The sequence below is a fragment of the Sander vitreus genome, chromosome 19 (assembly GCF_031162955.1).
Source record: "Sander vitreus isolate 19-12246 chromosome 19, sanVit1, whole genome shotgun sequence".
In the NCBI taxonomy this organism is placed as follows: Eukaryota; Metazoa; Chordata; class Actinopteri; order Perciformes; family Percidae; genus Sander; species Sander vitreus.
Window position 1 is genome coordinate 6547866 of NC_135873.1, and position 20973 is coordinate 6568838.

General features: G+C 40.7%; 1 long non-coding RNA gene across 1 annotated transcript in view; it reads right to left on the reverse strand.

Moving 5' to 3' along the window:
- Window positions 1-1246, reverse strand: part of LOC144534305 (uncharacterized) — a 46873-nt gene extending 45627 nt beyond the window's left edge. Inside the window, exon 1 of the long non-coding RNA XR_013503530.1 lies at window positions 1130-1246. This is a non-coding gene — a long non-coding RNA (uncharacterized LOC144534305). The remainder of the gene's footprint in view (window positions 1-1129) is intronic.
- Window positions 1247-20973: the final 19727 nt, after the last annotated feature.

Genomic DNA, 20973 nt, shown 5'->3' on the forward strand with positions numbered 1-20973 from the left:
ATTTTGCGCGGAAATCGGCAATTTATGCGGTGAAAGTGTGGCGTATTTGAAAAAATGCGACACCCGCATAAATATGCGGACTTTGGCTGATTATGCATTAAATTATGCGATCGCATAATCACATTTTTCTGGAGGGACTGGCACATGGTGAAAGCAGTTGTGGAGAAGAGGACAGTTTACAGCCATGCTAGCAGCTCTGTGGAGCTAAATGCTAATGTTAGCATGCTAATATGCTCATAGTTAATGACAATGATTACATGCTGTTGTTTGGCAGGTATTATGTTTGCCATCTTAGTTTATCGAGAATTAGGCAATGTGGTTAGTTCTGCCGATGTTTGGTCATAAACTATTGTTTAAAAAAAGAAGTAAAATGTCAAACTGCTGGTGGTACAAGAGGAAAAGTCAGAGGATCACCCAAACCAATGCCGCTAGTATGGCTAGAAATGCTACATAAATAGATAAGATTACTTGTGTAGTAGGCCTACTGTATGTTTTTCCGTTCCCCCCACCTACACTAATATAAAGTTGCATATCAACTTCTGTCAGAGCTCTTTTGACTTACAGCCTCACTTCCTTTTTTTACCCAATATTGCCAGTGTTAAAAGACATTATTTTATTGCTGTAATCTTGCCCACCAAGGCTATGGAGCTCTTGAGAATGGGAAAGGATGTACACAAATCTAAAATCAAAGCAGAAATAAAGCCAGAGAGATGAAAGAGGAAAGACTGATAGCCCTGCCTGATAAGTGTGTGCCTTGTCTCTCTCCTTGTCTTCTCTTCCCTCTCACTCTCACTATTTTTGCCTGAAATGAGAAGGAAGAAAATTGTCATGATGTGCTTTTCTCGCCACGTAGTATAAGGAAAACCTCCATCTCTTTTCAGTAAATGTGGCGACTAAAGCAGGGCTCATGCAGAGATATGATCAATGACTGGTGAGATGGCAGGCGAAACAGAACGCCTAATTGAAATGAGGCTCACCGGAAACCTGCCGGCTTCGCCGATTTGCGCTCGCTGTGCCCTCTCCAGCCTTCGGCCGTCAGCGCTGGTTTGAATTTTAGGCAAAATAAGCCATCAAACTAAATCACATACATTGAAGAAAACATCCACAAGCTGGTATAAGTTTTTCATACCTAAATTCCTGTTGTCATTGTCACGACAAAGCCCTCTCCTGCTGCTGCTCTCCTTTTCCTCCTTATACCTCCAGATTACTGCTGAGCTCTCTGAACTCCCTTTATTCCTCCAGTTCATCTTCTCAGTGTGAAGCTCTCTGTAGGAGAAAGGGGCTGGTAGATCCCTGCAAACCATTTTTTTTTTTGTGTTGTTGGCTGCAGTTTAAATCAGATCTTGGATGATTCTTTAAATTACAACTTTCCATATTGACAGCTGGATTCATACATGTGTGAATTGTTCTATTATACCTAAACTATAACAAAGGTGTTAAACCTGAATTGATTTCTTTGTTATTGTTTGTTATTGCTTTGTTTAACTCTCTTTCCCGTCCTGCATTGCACTTCAGTTTCTCTGGGACCTATGTTCAGTACATTGTGTTCCCTGACTAGTCATGGTTTTAGGTAGAAAACATAGAGACGCCTCGTCACAGATGGCACATTTGTGCTGATAGCTGCAACCCCTGTGGTCTGCAGTCATGGTTTGCAGTTGCAGGGGAAGTGATTGTGTGGTGTATGAATAAAAGCTCCTCCTAATCTTCCATCCAATCTGCAGAAAATCAAGATCAGAGCCACTGAACCAAATCTTTGTTTTCTCTGCTCCCCTCAGTGCTCCTGAGGAGCGGAGCTGTCAGCAACGAACGGGGTGAAAAAGAGAGGAGCGAAGGAGGGAGAGGAACACAGAGGGAGAGGCATGCAGTGAAAGTGAGGGGAAGAAAGTGGGAGGGAGAGAAAGCTGAAGATGGACGAAGAACCACGCTGTGAGTGCTGTCCAAGGATGTTTTACGGAGCCAGAGAAATGACCGGGGAGGGAAGCTCTTAGAGGATGGAGAGCAGGAGGTAAGCAGGGAGGATGAGAATGAGAATTAAGAGACTCCTCTACAGCCAGATGGTGCCACTGTGCAGGAAATGGTGTCATCTGTGCTCTGTTGCGCTTTTGCTGTGATTAAAAAAAAAACAACGAGGCAAAGATGCATACGCAGAAGTGATAAACAGTGTGCGTTAAACAGCAAATTCCTCTGCTGATGCGGATGCCAAAAATTAGCTGACAACTAGTAAAATGAAACAAATGAGCCAGAAAGCAAATTAAAAGCTCATCCTGGGAAAAAACTTTTTTGCTCACTCGTAAGGTATGTAGTGCATTTATAATTATATACCCTGGCTTACAGATTGTAAATAAAATGGCAGCTATGTTGTGATAATGATGTAATCTGGAGCTGGTGGGTAACCTTCACTTTGTTGTTTGTCCACATAAAAATATTAGACAGTGTTGCAAAGCTATAGTGGCGAGGATTTGATTCATCCCATCTCGCATTAGCTATTTATTGCTACAGGATGCAACTTTTTGCCCGGAGGCAAGAGCTGTTTTGGCATTCCCAACTTCGGTTGCCTTAGTTGGTTTATAGTTCTGCCCAAACAGCCTTCACTCATCCTGACGAGGTAATGTCCGTTTTAAAACAGCATCTTATGGCATTTTTCCATTACATGGTACCTGCTCAACTCGGCTCGACCGCGGTGAAACATTAAAGACGAAAGAGGGAGAGAAGTCCAGGGAAGATAATCAACAGTGCATTTTGGGAAGTTGACAATAAGTTGCACTCCACGCTAGATTTAGGCATTAATTATTCTAATGAAAGCAGGGAATTCACTTTAAGTTCAAAGTGGCATACTGTATGTTAATAATTCGCTTATCTGAGAGGTGGTGTGCCAAATCCCACTTTCTAAATGACCTTGCCGATCAAGTTGCCTCATTATGAATTAGTGCTGTATTATTGGCGATCTGAGAATAGCAATTAATCAATGTATTCTCTGAAGTGCAGTCAGTACTCTGCACTCTGACACAGATAAAGAAAATATATTGTTGAATCATAGCACCTATTTACTATATAAGCTACATTAATAACTTAAAACTTGCAAAAACATGATTTATTTAATAAAAAGATAATGTCAAACTATAATTTATATATCCCAGTGTTTGGTCATTATACTTTTGACCATGTAAGTACACAAGTCAAAACAAAGATCTTTCTGCAGTTGTAGCGCTGCCCCGTCCTCCATTTTCCATTGCAGATTTAGTACCGCCTCATGCCGTGACCTAACGTGACACACACACACAGAACGTCGAAGGTGTGTTGTTTTTGACTCTCGGCATGTGGCTGTTGCCACAGCCAGAAGAAAAAAATTGTTTCAAAAGAAGCTGGAGGCAGCAGAAAAAAAAAGAACAATTGGCTGAACAATTTAAAAATGGTGGGTTTGTTCAGGACCCCCCCGTCTGTCGCCAGCAATGATGACGCAGTGATTAGTGACGATTCTCTCCGACCAATCAGTAGTCTGCAGGTTTTCACGTCACCTTCTGGTATCGCCTCAGCTCGCTTGGAACCTCGACGGAGGTGATACTAAAAAAAAAGTACCTGTTAGCAGGTAGCAGGGACTTCTTTTCGTAATGGAAAACCAAAAAAGGCGAGTAGAGTCGAGGCGAGTCGAGCAGGTACCATGTAATGGAAAAACGCCATTAGTGGTCTTGTGCGGATGTAACTGGAATCTATTAGCGGCCAGTCTGTTGTGATTTTGGCGTGCGTACACCTGATACTCACAGCTCAGCTCATCACCTGGCATTTCAAGGATCAATCAAAAGCCAACGTCAGGCAAACGGGGGATTTAGACGGATTCACACAGGGATACAGTTATAATATTGTTCAATTTTGTCAAAATGCAACAAGTTAGAGACGTAGATATAACCTTACAAACTGCAATACATAAGCTTATACCACATTTAAATGTTTCAAACTTCAAAGAAAACCATGCTGCTACAGTACAATAGGCAGATTCAGTCAGCTGATCAGCTTCCTCCCTGAAAAAATTAGATGTTAAACAAATAACTATAAAAGGTCTAAAAGGAGTAAGAGAACACCATCTTATAGCAAAACAACTGTCGACTCCTTTCTCACCTCCTAAAAGGCAAATAAGTTTTAAGTTTGTCATTTGAATCTGCACTGTTTGCTGTTTTATTTTTCCTTTCCGTTCCTCTTTGCCCAAAATGGACTTTCATGAATAGTGACAGCGTCTGTGCTCAAGTAGATGCATCCTGTTGGCTACGAAACGACTGCTTCTTCTTCTCCCCCCCTCAGTGGTTATACAACTACAGAGCCACTATCTCAATTTCATCCCTGGAACCCAGCAGAAACTCTGAGATGTATACACACTCTCTGCACCGGCAGAGTTGAATGGATACTTCCAGGTTAACACCTAAAGACATTTTACCCTCGCCTCCAGACTGAGATTATGGTATCATTTAAAAACACATGCACTTTGAAATCGTGAATCGCAATATGAGCAGTGTTATCTCGAAGGGGAGAATGACAGAAATGCATCATTCAAATCTAAAATTCTTTTTGTGTTTCTGAAATGTTGATATTCTGAATTATTAGAATATTCACATTTGCCGGCCACGGTATCAACTCATATTCATGCATGAATGAGAAAGACTACCATTGTTAAAATAGCAGTTTCTACAGTCGCTACTATATGTAACTACCGCAAGTAATATTCAAAGTCTCCATGGTTCTGAAACATTTAAGCCTTGTCTGTCTTGCTGTATCTCTGCAAGGCTGGAACATAATAGTGCCTGTGCTCTGCATGCTTTTCAATTGCCCTGCTAGACTCAGCGAAGTTATTGAACTGAACGCAGTGGTTGGTGAAGAAGTCCAAACATTTAGCAAGCTTATTGTTTTGTTCACACTGCCTGCATTTCTTGCGAATTGTGCGACGCCAATACATACAAACAAGGCGCAAAGACGCAAATCTGTGACAGGCTAACGCGCGAACTACGCGTCATTCTCGTATCTGCATGAGTTGAAATATTTCAACTCGCGCAAGTACTCAACATAAGAGATGAGACATTGCAGCCCAGAGCAAAGCTGAAACCCAAGTCAGTATTAGAATTGACTTCATTCAGCAGGGGACTGGATATCTATTTCAGATTAATTTGTGTTGTGTGCTCACGTTAGCATTAGGAACTTAAACTGACACATACAACCAACACTTGTTGCACTCTAGTGGTCAATAGTAGCTTTAAATATCATACAAAACACATTTTTTGAACCACATTAAACACATTTCTTACACTTTCTTACATTTAGTTCAGTTGAATCGCACTAGAGTTTGTTTGCCCTGTTGGTGCGGTTCGTTTCAGCAGGTGTGAATGCGGCAATCGCACTCCGGTGCGCACCATAAAAAGGGACCAAACAAGCATACCGAGACCTCATTGGTGAGGTGGTCTCGGTGCGCTTTCACTGGAACTCTGGAGCGGTTTTTTTGTGGTGAGAATGTGATCCAACCTCGAACCGCACTAACTGTGTACTCCGCAAGTCTGAGCTAAATGTAGTCTCCTGTAGTCTGGTGTGCTTTGCAATCTGCGATGCGGCAGATCATACAAACGGTAGCAGCTTGCAACGTTTCTTTCACAGAAATACACTGTGTTCAAGCTTTCCATCACTCTGTGGTCAAACCAGCCGCTGCTAAAGTTGGAGACAGATGCCGGCAGAGCGAAGTCTCTGTGAGCAGAGCAGATGTAGTAATGTCGTTCACGAAACAATGTCTGATTATTTAAATGAAATGAGCTGGTTTGACCATGGAGATGGAAGAAATATGCACTAGTCCAGAACACAGGACCTTCTTCCTGCATTTACTTTCCTGCTCCCGCCCCCAGACACATCTGACCAATAAGCGGAGTGAACGTTCTCGTGTGATTTGTAACGATGCATTTTGGATTTTTTACAGGTGTGAAACAAAACCGAACCAAGGGGAAATCGCTCCAAGTTTGCAAACAACAACTGATTTGGACCCGAAGCAAACATACTACTATAGGTGTGAAAACGCCCTTATACCCACATGTTTATTTTTCAGCTTGATCAGTTTGCCCATCCAACGTGAATCGTCATAATTCTGTTGTTCACCGCTGCACACACACTTTCAATCAGACTCTATTCAGTACTCCACAATCACTTCTATCATTTACACAAAGCCTCCTCTATATTGCAGTGCTTACTAAAGCATGATCTATGTGCAAATGCTTGTGTAAAGTAGCTTCAATAGCTGTCATCCCGTATTGTGGTTACAAACAAAATAAAAAATAAAAAATTACAAAATATTATCTGCATTTGTATTCCAAGCCTGCAGCTAAACAAGACCAGACAATATTTTGCCCTCTTTGGTGTTATCTGTAACACAGACGAAGCCGGCATGACTCCAGGACAGGGACACATTCCCGACCACGGCAACACACTTGGCTTTACCAGCTGCATTTTCTTCACTTTTGTGTTTGTGTGGTGTGCCTGTGTGTGTTCTGGACAGGAGTTAAATGGGTTGTAGAGTGCCAACAATGTGCGAGTGTGTGTTTCTCACAGAGAGGTTAAATGGTTTGTGGAACAACACCACTGACTGTGTGTGTGTGTGTGTGTGTGTGTGTGTGTGTGTGTGTGTGTGTGTGTGTGTGTGTGTGTGTGCGTGCGCGCCTATGCGGGGCTTGCACGTTGCTGTTGACAGATGCGTTTTTCTGCTGACAGCCGTGCTCAACGGTGAGCACCCCTGGCTCGGCACCAAGCTATTACTTAATTCATTGACATTTTGTGTGATTTCCTCGGGGCAGTTTGTAGAGGAGGTACGGGGTTCTAATGGGATTAGATTAGAGAAATACAATTACCATTTCACATATAAAGGGAATCATCTTTAAGCAGCTCTACAGCTATGGGGAGGTGAAAGACACAGAGAGAAAGCTATGTGAAAGTATATACTTATATATAAGTGTATGTTCAAGAATTAGAAGAAGAAAAATTTGGATCCAATAAAATCTTTTTTTGTGTACCGTATCGGCATATGCATGTCTGTGAATATGAGTGGAAGAGTGTGTGAAAAGACACTCTTTCACTCCCCCCTCTTTCCCGGGTTTATCATGGTGGCTTGCCACGGCAGCCACAGAAATGGCCTGTCAGGGCTCCTGGAAATGTCGATGTGCAGATAATGACATGTTGAAAGCCCTGAACCACCAGCTTGTCACCTGCTGGTAATTGGTTCTTCTACCAGTTTATTGTCTCCAGCTGCACTGCTCATCACTGATATTCCTATTTTAGAAACAGAGGAAGAGTGAGAGAGAAAGAGACCGAGATAAATATGAACATCTTTCACGTGCACAGTGCTTTGTGTGCACACGCGCGCATATGCATATGGTTTTTGGAGAGGCTGCAGGTGCACATTTAGCCAATCAGTATGTGTGTACTTGCACTTATTAATGATTAGTTGTCACATTACTTGGGGTGAAGTGGAAAAGGCACTAGTTTAATACATTTAAGTAGTTGAAGAAAACATGGGGCACTTTATTTATCTTATCTTGCCAGTGGTGTTTCCAACTTTGCGGGTGCTGAGCAAGATAACCCAAGCGATCCTCAAGCTGTTTCAATATTTTAAACCATAATCAAATGTCTTTTGGCATTGAGAAGATAGCATTGAGTCCAGACTTAGCATCAACACCACTGAACTTTAATCTGCTGTGAAGGCAGAGCCTCTGTGTCGAGGTTTCTTCTTTGGGAGATAGGAGAATCACATGTTACACAGCAGATATTGAGCTTCGGAGCTGGACACTGCGCTCTGGCTGCTATTGCAAGGAACATCATTTGCCTTTTGTCACAAAGGAAGCATTCCCTCACCACCTGATTTGCAGCATTGGGCACGGAAAGCCTATAGCACATTTTTTGCCATTTAAAAACCTGGGTTTGCATTTGCTATTGTCTTCCTGTGTCAGTGACTATGTAGGACAGCTCTCGGTTACAATTCTTTAAAGTCCTTATTATAACTTCACACATTCAAACTAGGGCTGAAACGATTCCTCGAGTAACTCGAATAATTTGATTACTAAAAATCATCGATGCAAAATGATTTGCCTCGAAGCTTCGTTTAATCAATGTTACCAACGTATCGCTCACGGTGTTTCCGCACGGAGGATTATTACTGTCGCACTCCGGGCTGACGCTGCTGGCGACACATGCCATGAAGACTGATTACAAAATGAAGAAAGAGCGTGAAAGAGCGTGAGGGGCTAAGAGAAGAGACAGGCTGGAGAAAACGACAAAGTGTCTAAAGTTTGGAATCAGTTCAAACGTAATTAAAACAAAAACTCTGTACAGTGGGTCTACTGCAAAATCAAACTAGCTTACCACAATAATAGCACGACGTCAATGCTTCAGCATCTCAACAGAAAACATTGAGTCTAACTTAATCCTCCATTCTACAAAGCGGACCCGACAAAAGTAAAACAGAGTCGTATGAACGATGAAACTACACCAAACACAACAACTACCAAAATCAAAGACAAGAAAATATGTGGTGGTGACCACAATTTGATCTAAAGAGCCGGAAAAACAGCTGATTGTTGCGCACCATTTTCTCTCACTCACTCTCTTCACGGAGAAACAGCTGATCAACGATCTACTAGCATAAGTGTAACAGAGCTGTGTAGCATTGTAATCAAATATACAGAATAAATGAAAATAGGTTGAGTATAACTAATATTTACATATAGAACTCTATACAGATCAGTCTAAGGTTGAAACTTGTAGTTCTGAAAGGTAAGTTGCACAACTTAAAGGTAATGTTTATTGTATGCCTTAGTTATTGCATTTCAGAAAATGTTTTCTTTAAAAACAATGTAAAATGGCACTTTAATGCAATTCATGTTTAGTTTTTTTGAGAGATGATATTGTAATAATGTAGGCAATAAAATGTTGCTTTTTCCAAAAATTAAACCAAACTATTGTATATTAGTGCTCTTCAATAAAACAAAAGTATTTCTTATCCGATTACTCGATTAATCGTTGGAATAATCGGTAGAATACTCGATTACTAAAATAATTGATAGCTGCAGACCTAATTCAAACTGTGGAATGTGCGGGTGCTAAAATCCTAGTATTAATCATTGATGTTTGCACAACACAGTATAATTATCACTGACTGGAAAACACATACACAAACAAAATATGAGTGAGTAAGACTTTGTCTTACTCACCCTAACTCCCAGAGTTAGGGTGAATTAGTTAGTTATTCACCCTAACCCCCAGAGCTCTGTCTGACGGCTCCACTGGTAGCTCAGCCTAGCACAGATCCTGGAGGTAATCGGTTCCAACTAGCCTACCGCCCGAATAAGTGACAAAATAACGCCAACATGTTCCTATTTACATGTTGGCGTAGTAAAGACTTTGTCTTACTCACCCTAACCCCCAGAGTTAGGGTGAATTAGTTAGTTATTCACCCTAACCCCCAGAGTCTGTCTGACGGCTCCACTGGTAGCTCAGCCTAGCACGGATCCTGGAGGTAATCGGTTCCAACTAGCCTACCGCTCCGAATAAGTGACAAAATAACGCCAACATGTTCCTATTTACATGTAGTGATTTGTATAGTCACAGCGTGTACAAATAACAAGGTCACATGAGACACAGCCATCTTCTTACCGTATATAAACTAGGAACTATATTCTCAGAAGGCGAAGCACTGCTACTCTCTGCTCGGGGCTTCTCAGGTGCTGCAAGCATATCACTCCGCCCAAGTAGCAGAAGTAGCAATGCTTTGCCTTTCTGAGAATATAGTTCCCAGTATGTATATGGTTAGAAGATGGCTGTGTCTCATGTGACCACTCCTTAGGTATTGAAATTGGGTATCGAATCGCATTTTTCCATAATCGATACAATTCAGTCCGTGCCTAAAAAGTATTGACTTAGGTACCCAGCCCTAGTCATGTGCTCCCATTGTTAATATAAAAATATTGATTTGTGCAGCTTTCAAGTCCTTAAAGTTAGGGCTGCACAATTAATCAAATTTTAATCACAATTTTGGCTTCCCACGATCAAATTCACATGATTGAGCGATATTTAAAATGCTTCATTCCGTTCAAAGAACGCTCTATATCAAAGTTTTTTTTTTCCCAAAGCTCCGTAAACCACTCTCTGATCACGTGCCTCCATGAGCCAATCAGAGTTGTTCCCTGCACTGCGCAGCTAAGTTTAGATGTAGACAGTCACAGAGGACAGAGTAACGTGAGGAAAATTCCACAACAGGTAGCAGTCGGTCACGAGGTTTACCAGTTTACCAGTAAACGCAACATTTTGTTCCGTCTGTGTTGTTTTTCAGATAACAGCAGTGACCGGTGCTAGTTTGAGTCTTTTAGCTCATAGCTTTAGTGACAGACTGTTGTACGTCCCGCTGTTGGAATCCTCTACAGTGAAATACAGTCACACTACACCGTTTAGCTGTCAGCATTTTAGCCGTGTTTAATCCAGTTAATACTGTAGCTGATGGTAGGCTAACGTTAGCTGCTGTGTAACGTGTTATTGGTGTTAACTAGCGTGACATGCAGCGATGTTTCTGCTGCCTCTAACGTCTGTTTTGGAGCATCAGAGCACAACGCAGACATTTAAGTGGCACCGTAATCCGCGTTGCTATTTTGTCCGGTAGATACTGGGCACCGACGCCCTATTGGCACCGGATTTTAACATGCGCCGTTAACGTGAACAGAAAATTGCGTTGCCTGTATCTTTTCACGGCAAACGCGCACGTTTGGAAAGCAGTCGCACAACAGCTGAAATGGCATACTCCTTTATAGTATCCTTCAACAAAGGAGGAATGTAGCACAATATGGATGTGAAAGCAGTTATAATTAGCCTATGTGACAATAAAATTTGTTTTGGTTATTGATCAAAATAATCGTGATTATCATTTTGGCCATAATCGTGCATCGCAACGTGCAATCGTACATACTTTCAAAACGGCGTGTTTAAATCCCATTACTTTTATCTCCCAAAACAATCAAAAACCCGAAACCAAGTATCTTTCATGGTCATACCTTCCCAATACTAATGCTTTTATTAGAAATACCAAACTAGAAACTTATTCCAACGGGAAATACATCAAACTAAGGCTGTATGCACTGAAATTGCTGTTTCCTTGCCACTGGAAGTCTCCGCCAGTAATAAAAGGCTCATATTCTGCATGTAGTTTGAGCTTTACTCGTTTGTTCTTTTCCTTTCTTCAGGGTCAGGTTTGTGTAAGTGTACACATTTCCTCATTTCTTCAAGGTCCAGCTCAGGAGAGACCTATTCAGATAGTCAATATTAAATGCCATTATTGAGCGATACACACACCACCTTGTCTGCGTCCTTTTTTCACTGACAAATGCTCCAGTTTCTCTCATCCGTCTTGACCTTGCAGTCAGCATGTGTTTCCATCCAAAGGTGGCAGAAGATTATGGCAGTTCAGTGATTTTGTCAAAGGTTGGCCCGGGTGATGATTTATCAGGCAGCCTTTGTTCATTTTTCAAACACAGATGATGGTCATGAATCATGCTTTACACTGACCGCCCCCTTCCTGACCACTGTGGACCTTTGCATACATTTTGAATGGCTAATTTGCTAATCAAGCTTTAAAGTCGCCTACATGCTTCACCTCAGTTACTCCGGGTGACTTTGACTAGTTTTGACTGTTTTTGGGGAAGTTTATACAGACGGTACTTGTAGCAAGAAACTCCCCAACCTACACGTGGTAGATTACAGTGTGCAGTATATGGTGAGCTAGCCATTACATCTTGCCCTTTTTCATTGTTGTAATTTTGTCTCTATGACACTGATGATTGGATCTTGAGGTTGTCCTTCACCTTTTGGTGCAACACCATGTCTTTCTTCTTTAACAAGCATCATAATATCTGTGGTTTGAAGTGATGAGTCTTGAAGACTTTACAGGGGCCAACAGCTTCTCAAAACGGTTGTTTGTGCAATGTGGTAACAAGGTTATGACAGGTGGCCGCCGCTGTATTTCACCCCGTTTCATCTGTCATGTAAGGATATCAGACATTTAATGGCGACTGCCCTCAGCATGTGACGTTTAACCAGCTTCCATTATTAGAACTGTTTCACCCTCTGATTTATCTCTTCATTTTGACCGTTGGGGGGGTGGGGTTTCCTCGCCTCACCAATTTCTCCTGCAGGGGATCGAAGGTGGTGAATCTCGAGTCGTGATCTTGTCAGGTGTTGTGAAAATCCACTTGGCCCGACAATTCATCAGTATCCACATTCTGCTCACACATCCCTTCATCTATCTCACTGGTACCATAAAAATCAATTGATTTGGCCTGCAAAGTGCTAGTTTTTAAATCACGGTTTCTTGTGATTTCCATTGAACAAGCTGCTGAAAGCGGCTAAACTCTGTTCCAATACTTCCTGCTGCAGGTATCAGAACGGTTGTCATAGGTCCTAAATTGTTCATTCATGCGCTCAATAATAATCCTCATTCTGTATGTGTACGTTGTGAAATGTTTATTCCATTGTTTTTTATTGGTTTTTCAAGGGACAAAAAATGTTTTTTTACAGTGACGAAATGACTTAAAGGCAAACTATTGACTATTATTGACATAATGTCAGAACGAGTAGAAATCAATCCTTTAGGTAACAGGATGCACTTGCATGGATAGAAAATCCATAAACTATGAGCTCTTTGATATATCAAAATCTACGATGAAATAATTTGAATGAAATAAGTACATTGTATATTAAATGAGTGACGTTAAGGGACCGTACAAAATTATTCGGGATGAGAGGGGGGCTAAATCTTATATTTTACTTTATTGTAAAGCAAGGCCCCCACATCATTATTAATAATTTCTTTGGACAACCCCCTGACTAAGAGAAATGCAAAAAAAAAAAGAAAAAAGAAAACTCCCAATATTGTCGTGACTCCGAGAATTTGAGGACCCAAAAGCAGAAAGCAGGCAAGCGTATGTTGAGCTTGAGGATTTATTTAACAAAAAACAAAGTTCATACCAACAAAAGGAGTCCTGAATGCAGCAGGCAAAACTTATTCCTGAATGTAGATCAAACAAAAGAACAGGATATCCAAACTGAAACAAAGAGACAACGGGGTAGACTCCACACAAGAACACGCAGCAACAGAAGACATTGGGCCTCATTCACCAACCGTTCTTATGAAGAAATGTGTTCTTAAACGCCACTTACGCACTTTTTACGAAGATTCTGACATTCACTAATGTTTTCTTATCTTGGATTTGTTCTTACCTAAGAACAAAATCTACGAACACTCAAGAGCACTCTTAAGCACATTTGAGTGATGACAATTTGCTCCAAATAATTGGTTACTGCATTTTATTTAATTCTACAGTTGTTTACAATGATAGTATTGTACTGTAGACTGGGCAATGAATTGATATTATATCGATATCGTGATATGAGACTAGATATTGTCTTAGATTTTGGATATTGTAATATCGTAATATGGCGTAAGTGTTGTCTTTTCCTGGTTTTAAAGGCTGCATTACAGTAAAGTGATGTCATTTTCTGAACTTACCAGACCGTTCTAGCTGTTCTATTATTTAACTTTACCCCACTTAATCATTATTTTAACATTACTTATGATTAGTTATCAAAAATCTCATTGTGTAAATATTTTGTGAAAGCACCAAAAGTCAACACTACAATATCGTTGCGGTATCGATATTGAGGTATTTGGTCAAAAATATCGTGATATTTGATTTTCTCCATATCGCCTAGCCCTATTGTACTGTAATGTATTTCTGATCATTTGTTGAAAAAAAGAAATCATAATATGCAAAGAAACACTAACACTGCAATTTACATCAGCAATTAAACTGATTAAATCCTGCGTTACTTGGTGATTGATCGCGCTATTTATAGGGCCAAAATGGAGTGTTTTTTACATTGTTACATGTTACATTTTGCAGCAATTATCTACTTTCTACTCCACTACATTTCTACAATGTTCCGTTACATTTTCTGATCAGTTTTTCCTCCTGCCAAAACGTCTTCCTGACCGTCACACGTTTGTCTCACCAGTGAAGTTTGGTTGCCATAGATATATATGGGGCACCGCCGATCCTTCATCGGCTTCCAAGGCGGCTCCGGTGCTCCAGAGCACCGGGCGCAGCGCCGCTGACCCTCGGTAATACAGCCTCCGGTAAAAATGAAAATGAAAATGTTTGTACGTTTTTAAATCATATTTGCCTCTCCACAGTGTCGTTTACTAGCTCATACGCAGGAGTATGGAAAGCTAACACTAGCCTGCCACCTGTCCCATCAATCCTGCTTGCAAGTGTCTCTTTGGACAACAAACTGGACTACATCCAACTTCAACAAAAACCCCAACGCGAGTTCAGAGACTGCTGTGTTTTTGTTGTTGTGGAAACATGGCTGAACAACAGTGCTGCTCTGGCAACGGGTAAGACTAGCTAGTGGAGGTGGGCTTTTTTAACACGACTGTTGCAGAAATGGGGTGCTTGTATCCAACTAACTGCTAACCGCTGGTGGAGTTTGTGACTGTTAGATGAGACCATTCTACAATCCACGCAATTTTACGGCTGTGTTTATACTCTGTTTACAGCCTACCAAGCGCTAATGCTAGTATGCTTTAGCTGAACTTTACAGAGCACATAATGTGTTTCGTATGTCGTTTTTATATATTTGAATTGTGTAACCACTTGAGCCACGGTGAAACGTTGTTTCGTGTATATGGTTGAAATGACAATAAAACACAAAACCGTCTCACTGTCTGTCTGTAAACGGTAGGCGTGGCTTGGGAGTGGACTCAGAGCAGCGAAGCAAGTGCATTCTGGGATTTGGTGTCTTTCATCCACATGAACCAAAAACACATTTCCTGGCTTTTCTCGGCCTAGAAGGCACCAATTTAAATTTTTTCTTTCACATTTATACTACATAAGTGACCCAAATTAAAGATATATTCAGCTTTCCAGCAGTGAAATATCCCTTTAAAGAAAATAAAAATAATACACCCTTTAAAATACACCCATGAATAAAACCAACCGCATTCCGATTCTAACAACATATTTCCGTTTTATGCTGGTTAGGATAGGAACTTCTTTTAAAAGCCAGCTGGCCTTGTTTGTGGTAGTGGACATAAAAAAAGTAGATGCCAACATCATCTACTTTTACTAAAGTAAATATGTCTCTGGTTATTTGTACTTTTACTTAAGTACTGAGATTCAGTACTTCCTCCACCACTGCAATGTACACGTCATCTGCGACTCCGACAATTATCTCTTGAACGCAGTCTCCCGCTTCCCAGGAGGTGCACAGGAAATGTCATGTCCTTATATGGGAATTTACGGGGCGTTTTCTTATGCTAATTAGGAACAACTGGCACGCGCTTTCAATTACGAAGACGCGGGATTCATCAATCCTAAGAACACCGGAGCGAACAATTCTGCTGTTTAAGAACACGTCATGAATCCGACGTAGACTTTTCTTAGGGACTTTCTTAAGAACATATTTAAGAGAGAAACACAAAGACTAAATACACAAGGTAAAGAGTAAACAAGGGACAGGTGACACTAGGGCTGGGGAACAGGTGAAACACATTAGACAGAAAAACTTGACAGGAAGTAAAACAAGACAAGACAGAAAACCAGATTACCAAAATAAAACAGGAAACAGAAACATACACAACCACAACAAATATCTTAAAATAATATATGAATGCCAAACATAACAAAATAGTGAAAACATCTTTGTGCTAAACGGTTAGGCCTATAACTGCCAGCGAACTGGGCCCTATGTGCTAACTCGGTTGGTGCTGATGGACTTGAACACTGAAATAATTTTGCCTCAGAATGAATGAATGAAAATATAATACTGAGAAGCCCAACAAATACAGGCCACCCTCCCTTGAGCAAAAATGAAAAATAACTTCTTTTCTTCTTCGTCTTCGTTCTCGGGCCCCCTTCCCCTCACTAATAATTTTCGTACACTTCCTTCCACTTAAACTTGATATTTTGGCCAATAAAACATTGATATATTATTAGCGTATTAACTTGTTATGGCGAACATATTACACATGCAACAGACACAGACCAACATTATCATTCATTTGGACTTGTGTGTTTGGCATACCTGCAAGTCCAATATTTACTCTACTTTTAGCTTTGGTATCCCCTACTCTTGAAGAAAATATTTGGTAGTGTACAGTGGGTTTTTGGAGCACTTTTCTGCTGCAGGCAGAACACAACGTTGAAGAGAATGTGAGGCTGAACTGTAAACAGCAAATGTGCAGCCGTAAAACCCAAATAATGAGCTGAAAGATGCCAAAAATCTTCACATAGCCGAGGGCGACTGGAGAGTCGGGTGAAATTCATTGTAGGTTTGTCACTGCGAATGACTGTTTTCACATAGTCATTTGACCCATGTCCATACAGATATACTGATAAGTGGAGGTTTAAGGGCAGGTGTAAGCCCACAGAACAGCAGTCATGTGTCATTGTGGGTTGACGCACATCAACTCTCCAGAAAAGCAGCGGTTTTGTCGCATTCACTCTCCAAAGTGGCACATCCTAGTTACTGTGCGTTGACTAATTGTCCTGTCTGAATGGGCCAGGTCTCAACTGTGGGAGTCAGTTGGCACGTGAAATGTTGATGTGTGTAGAGAAACGTTTACTTTCATTTGATTATGTTGTGTTCAAAAGTATTCAAATTCAATGCTAAGTAAAAGTTAGAGTAATTACACTATTCTTTGGACACTTTTACGGTTTATTTGATTTGACTGGCACACAGTAACAACAGCAACAGACAACATTAGTAAAAGGATAGTGAAACTGGATTAACATATGCCTTAAAGGTTCTTTCTTTTATGATAATTGCCACTGAGAAGGATGAAAGCATGTTTACAGCAGCGCACCTCATTAAGAGCTGCACAGAGTTAACCATCATCTGAGTCCAGCGTCAGTGTCTAGTTTCTCAAATAGAATGGCCACCTTGCAATTAGGCTTTGGTGACACAGTGATCTAAATGCTGTCTAAAGAGAAGCCCACCGTCTCAGACTTGTCTCCGTCGATGCTTATTCTTAGCGAGGACAATTACTGAAATACTGACTCATTAGTTTCCTTCACATCCTTTTCCACAAAGAGTAATATATCTCCCTTGTAACCACATCCTGTCTGGGATGTGTTCAATTACTCACTCTGCTTTACCATCTCAGCGAAAAATCTCCTCCTCCCTTGCACTGTCCATAGACAGCCTACAGTAGCTGCCTGCCTGTATACAAAATGCCTTTTAGACCATTTTCTCAATCTGCAGATTATTGTCAAAGTAAAACATTTGTTATTTATGTTGGCTGATGTAAGTGTCCTTGCTTGAACCGTGTCAATACAACAGATAAATAACACGCCCTGCCTGGCCAGTCATACCATACTATATTACAAATTATGTGGAATATTTGAAGATCATTGGCTTTCCAGGGGGAAAAAAAAACTATATTTGTGTATTTTCTGTTGACAATATTTCCCATTTCCATAACCTTGGTTATTTTCCTTCTCCTTCAGTCATGCATTTTCACAGGATTGGCAGTCTCATTATCTGCCCAACAGCAAAGACCCTTGTATTTTTGACTAAATGTATGTATTTGTGATTGTGGCACTGCAGGGTGCAGTGATATCTGCCACTCTCAGCAGTGCTTGGGGGCTTTTGTGTGGCGCTTCGGAAAGGTGTTGTGTCGCCAAGACGCTGCACCTTACCAAGCACGACGGATTCCCAGCCAGCCTGCCTCCTGATAAGCCTCTGTGAAATCCCAGAGAAGAGGAATTCGATTAAAATAATCAACAAGGAGGTGCAAATATCTCCATATTTCTGGTGTGGTTCTAGACATTGTGATAGAGGAGGGCCATTCACCAACAAAAAAATTCTTGTTGAGCTAAAGGAGTTTGTGTGGTATATTGCACTTGGTTTGTATAATAGCGTGTGTGTCTGCACCACTGCTAAAACAGTCTTTTCTGTTATCCCTGTTGCCCATTTTACCTTTGGAACTGTGCTTTTGTGCATGCGCATGTGAGAGCGTGACACACAGTTGCTGATCACTTGCTGGAGTAGCACACTGCTGAAACATCTCATTATCACGTTCAGCGTCGACTTTGACAGCTTCCAATCCGCAAGATCTACCCATCCCAAAACTGCCACTTGAAAGCGCGGAGTGATCCAAAATGTGTCCAGCAGTTTGAGCAAACTTTTGACATATTCCCTTGTATAAAAAGCCACGCTGCTGCATTTCCAAGGTAAATATCTCCTCCTTTAACCAATCTCATTAAATTTCTCTGGTTTGCTTCAAGAGTAGCTGAAGACCACTGTGAAATTCATGACTTAACGTGGAAAAACAAGACAAATCAATAACATACATTAGCATTTCCCACAAAATGCAGCAACTGTAGGCAGAGGGTCCCTAAAATAGATTAACATCACCGGCAGCATTGAAATTATAGTTGAAATGTATCACGCCACAGGAAAGGAAGACTTACATTAAAGGCGCTATATAATGGCTGCCATAAGTCCTGAAATATATTCTATTCAGGAGTAAATTAGTGTGAAATATCTCAGTGTTATTACATGCACTGCTGATTCTATCAATGCAAAGTGAAAGACAGGTTTGGCAGTGTGAGTTGCTGTGAGTGAAGACAAAGCAGGTGATGTTTTGAGAGTGCGTTTGTGTGTGTGTGTGTGTGTGTGTGTGTGTGTGTGTGTGTGTGTGTGTGTGTATAAAACATAGGTATATGTACTCATGGAGCGAGATGGTAAACACTTTCCAGCCCACAGTATCTCTTACTTTACTATATATTCCAAATTACACTTGGAGGCCGAAAGCTGAGCAATACACTGTTTGGTAAGGTGTTTCTATGTCATACAAAATAACTCTGAAAAGAATGTTTGGATTTTTCTGCACTGTAGAGAAATTATATTCGATTCTAGGATTTTCAAATTCCTTTAGTTAAATACTGAACACAGTGGGCTGAGATTGCCTCCAGACAGCTCACGCAGACATTCACCAATTCGTGAAATACCGATGTTTTTTCACGGCCACATGCACTAACATGTAAGCGCGGCCGGACCGCGTATCAAAACAAAGACGCTCGGGTTACAACACACACAGAGGCAGTGTGACTTCATTCTCTGCTCAGGACACCATTACTCCACTTTATCTTTACAAAGCAAATATTTGTTTGCTACTATATTAATGTTCTGAATGTTGAGTACAGCCCCTTTGATCGAAGGGGAAATACATAGTAACAATCACTGCTTGTTACCCACCAATACAGTTTAGAGGATGGATACCTGACCCAAGCCTGACGGTACCCAACGGGCCAGGCCGGACAGATATTTAGAAATGATGTTCAGGTCAGGCTCGGTCACATCAGTTCGATAAGGCATTGAACATTTTAAATTTAAAAGAGCATATTATGTAGGTAGCCAATGGGACCGTTTCACTTAATGCAAAGGTTCGTTTTTGTGATTAAAATACATTTAAAATATTACCCTAACCCATCCGTCTTCCTGTGTGCGGAAATTTGTTTATGTAGCTGTGACAACGAAATACGTGCATATTAGGCTACATGTACATGTGTCATTTGTATTAGAAAAAAAAATGAGATTTTAACTGTGTTGGGCTCGGTTACTGCTCTGTCGGACGTGGACCAGGCTCGGACAGAAAAACGCGGCCCGGTCACCACTCGAAGACAGTTGCAGTTTGTAGGATTCACAAGGTTGGCATGTTTACGTAATTAATTGAATCCGATTTTGGTTTGTGCTTGACACGATCTGAGCCTGTGTTTTCAAATTGTGTGGGATTGTTACTTAAGGCAATGTAGAGTCAATTATCCTCACACAGTGCTTTAAATTATTATAATTGTACTAATGTCTTGCCGTTTCCTGCTGTTCTGGTCTAAAATCATCTGGCCAAAGGACTACAGTTGAAAATGAGCCGGCTGGCTAACACTGGCACATTTACAATGCTGATCAATGTTGATTAATGTGTGTTGTCCTTTATAAAATAAAGAACAAGAAATTGGAAGGTAAACAAGAATAAAAGAAAAACAGGGGAAGTATGGAAGTAGCAAACCTTTATGACATAATGACCCTACACCATACTATATTTAAATGCCTGAAATAAAAACAAAGTGATTTACAATACACATAGTTGTGTATGGGTTTCATTTGTATGTGTGCATCTACTGTATCATGATTAAATGGACTACTATTTAGCTTCTTGTCTTTAATAACAGAATTATTAAAACTTTACTTTTTTTGTCTGTTTTTTCCGTTTGTCGATCTCTTTCTTATGAGTTTACCTACTTTTACTTCTCCCTCTGTCTATTTGCGTACGGTCCGAATATAGAAAAGGCTTCGCTGCAGTTCTACTTTCACAAACAAGAACAAGGTGCAAACGCATTATCACTTTCCAGCTCTCTGCTTACGTCTGTCAAGCTGAACAGGGAATTGTAAGGTTCTTCCAATTGTTTTATGTTCATAAAATTAAGATCACACCCGAAAGAAAACCTGAGAGATAAGAATTAACCGCAGAGGTGGTAGTTCTCTTTTTTGTGAATGTAACATGTAAGTGAATTGTTACATTTTCCTTCAGTTTTCTTTCACACTAATGAACTTGCACTTTACTTCAACTTCTTCTTCTTGGTGTAACAGCTGGTATTGTCGGGTGTCATATCATGTCATAAAAGTTTGCCACTTCCATAGTTCCTTGTTTTTCTTTTATTCTTGTTTCACATCCACATTAAAAGCAGTGTGTTTAGTTAATGTGGAAGTCAGACATATGATCTGTGGATAAAAGAGGTGATGAATGGGTTGCACTTAGAAAGGTTGAGGTTCTCTATTAAGAACAAGGCTCTCCTTCAAACAACGTGTCAAACAAATCACCAGAACTAGGGCTGGGTATCGTTCAAAAATGCCGATACC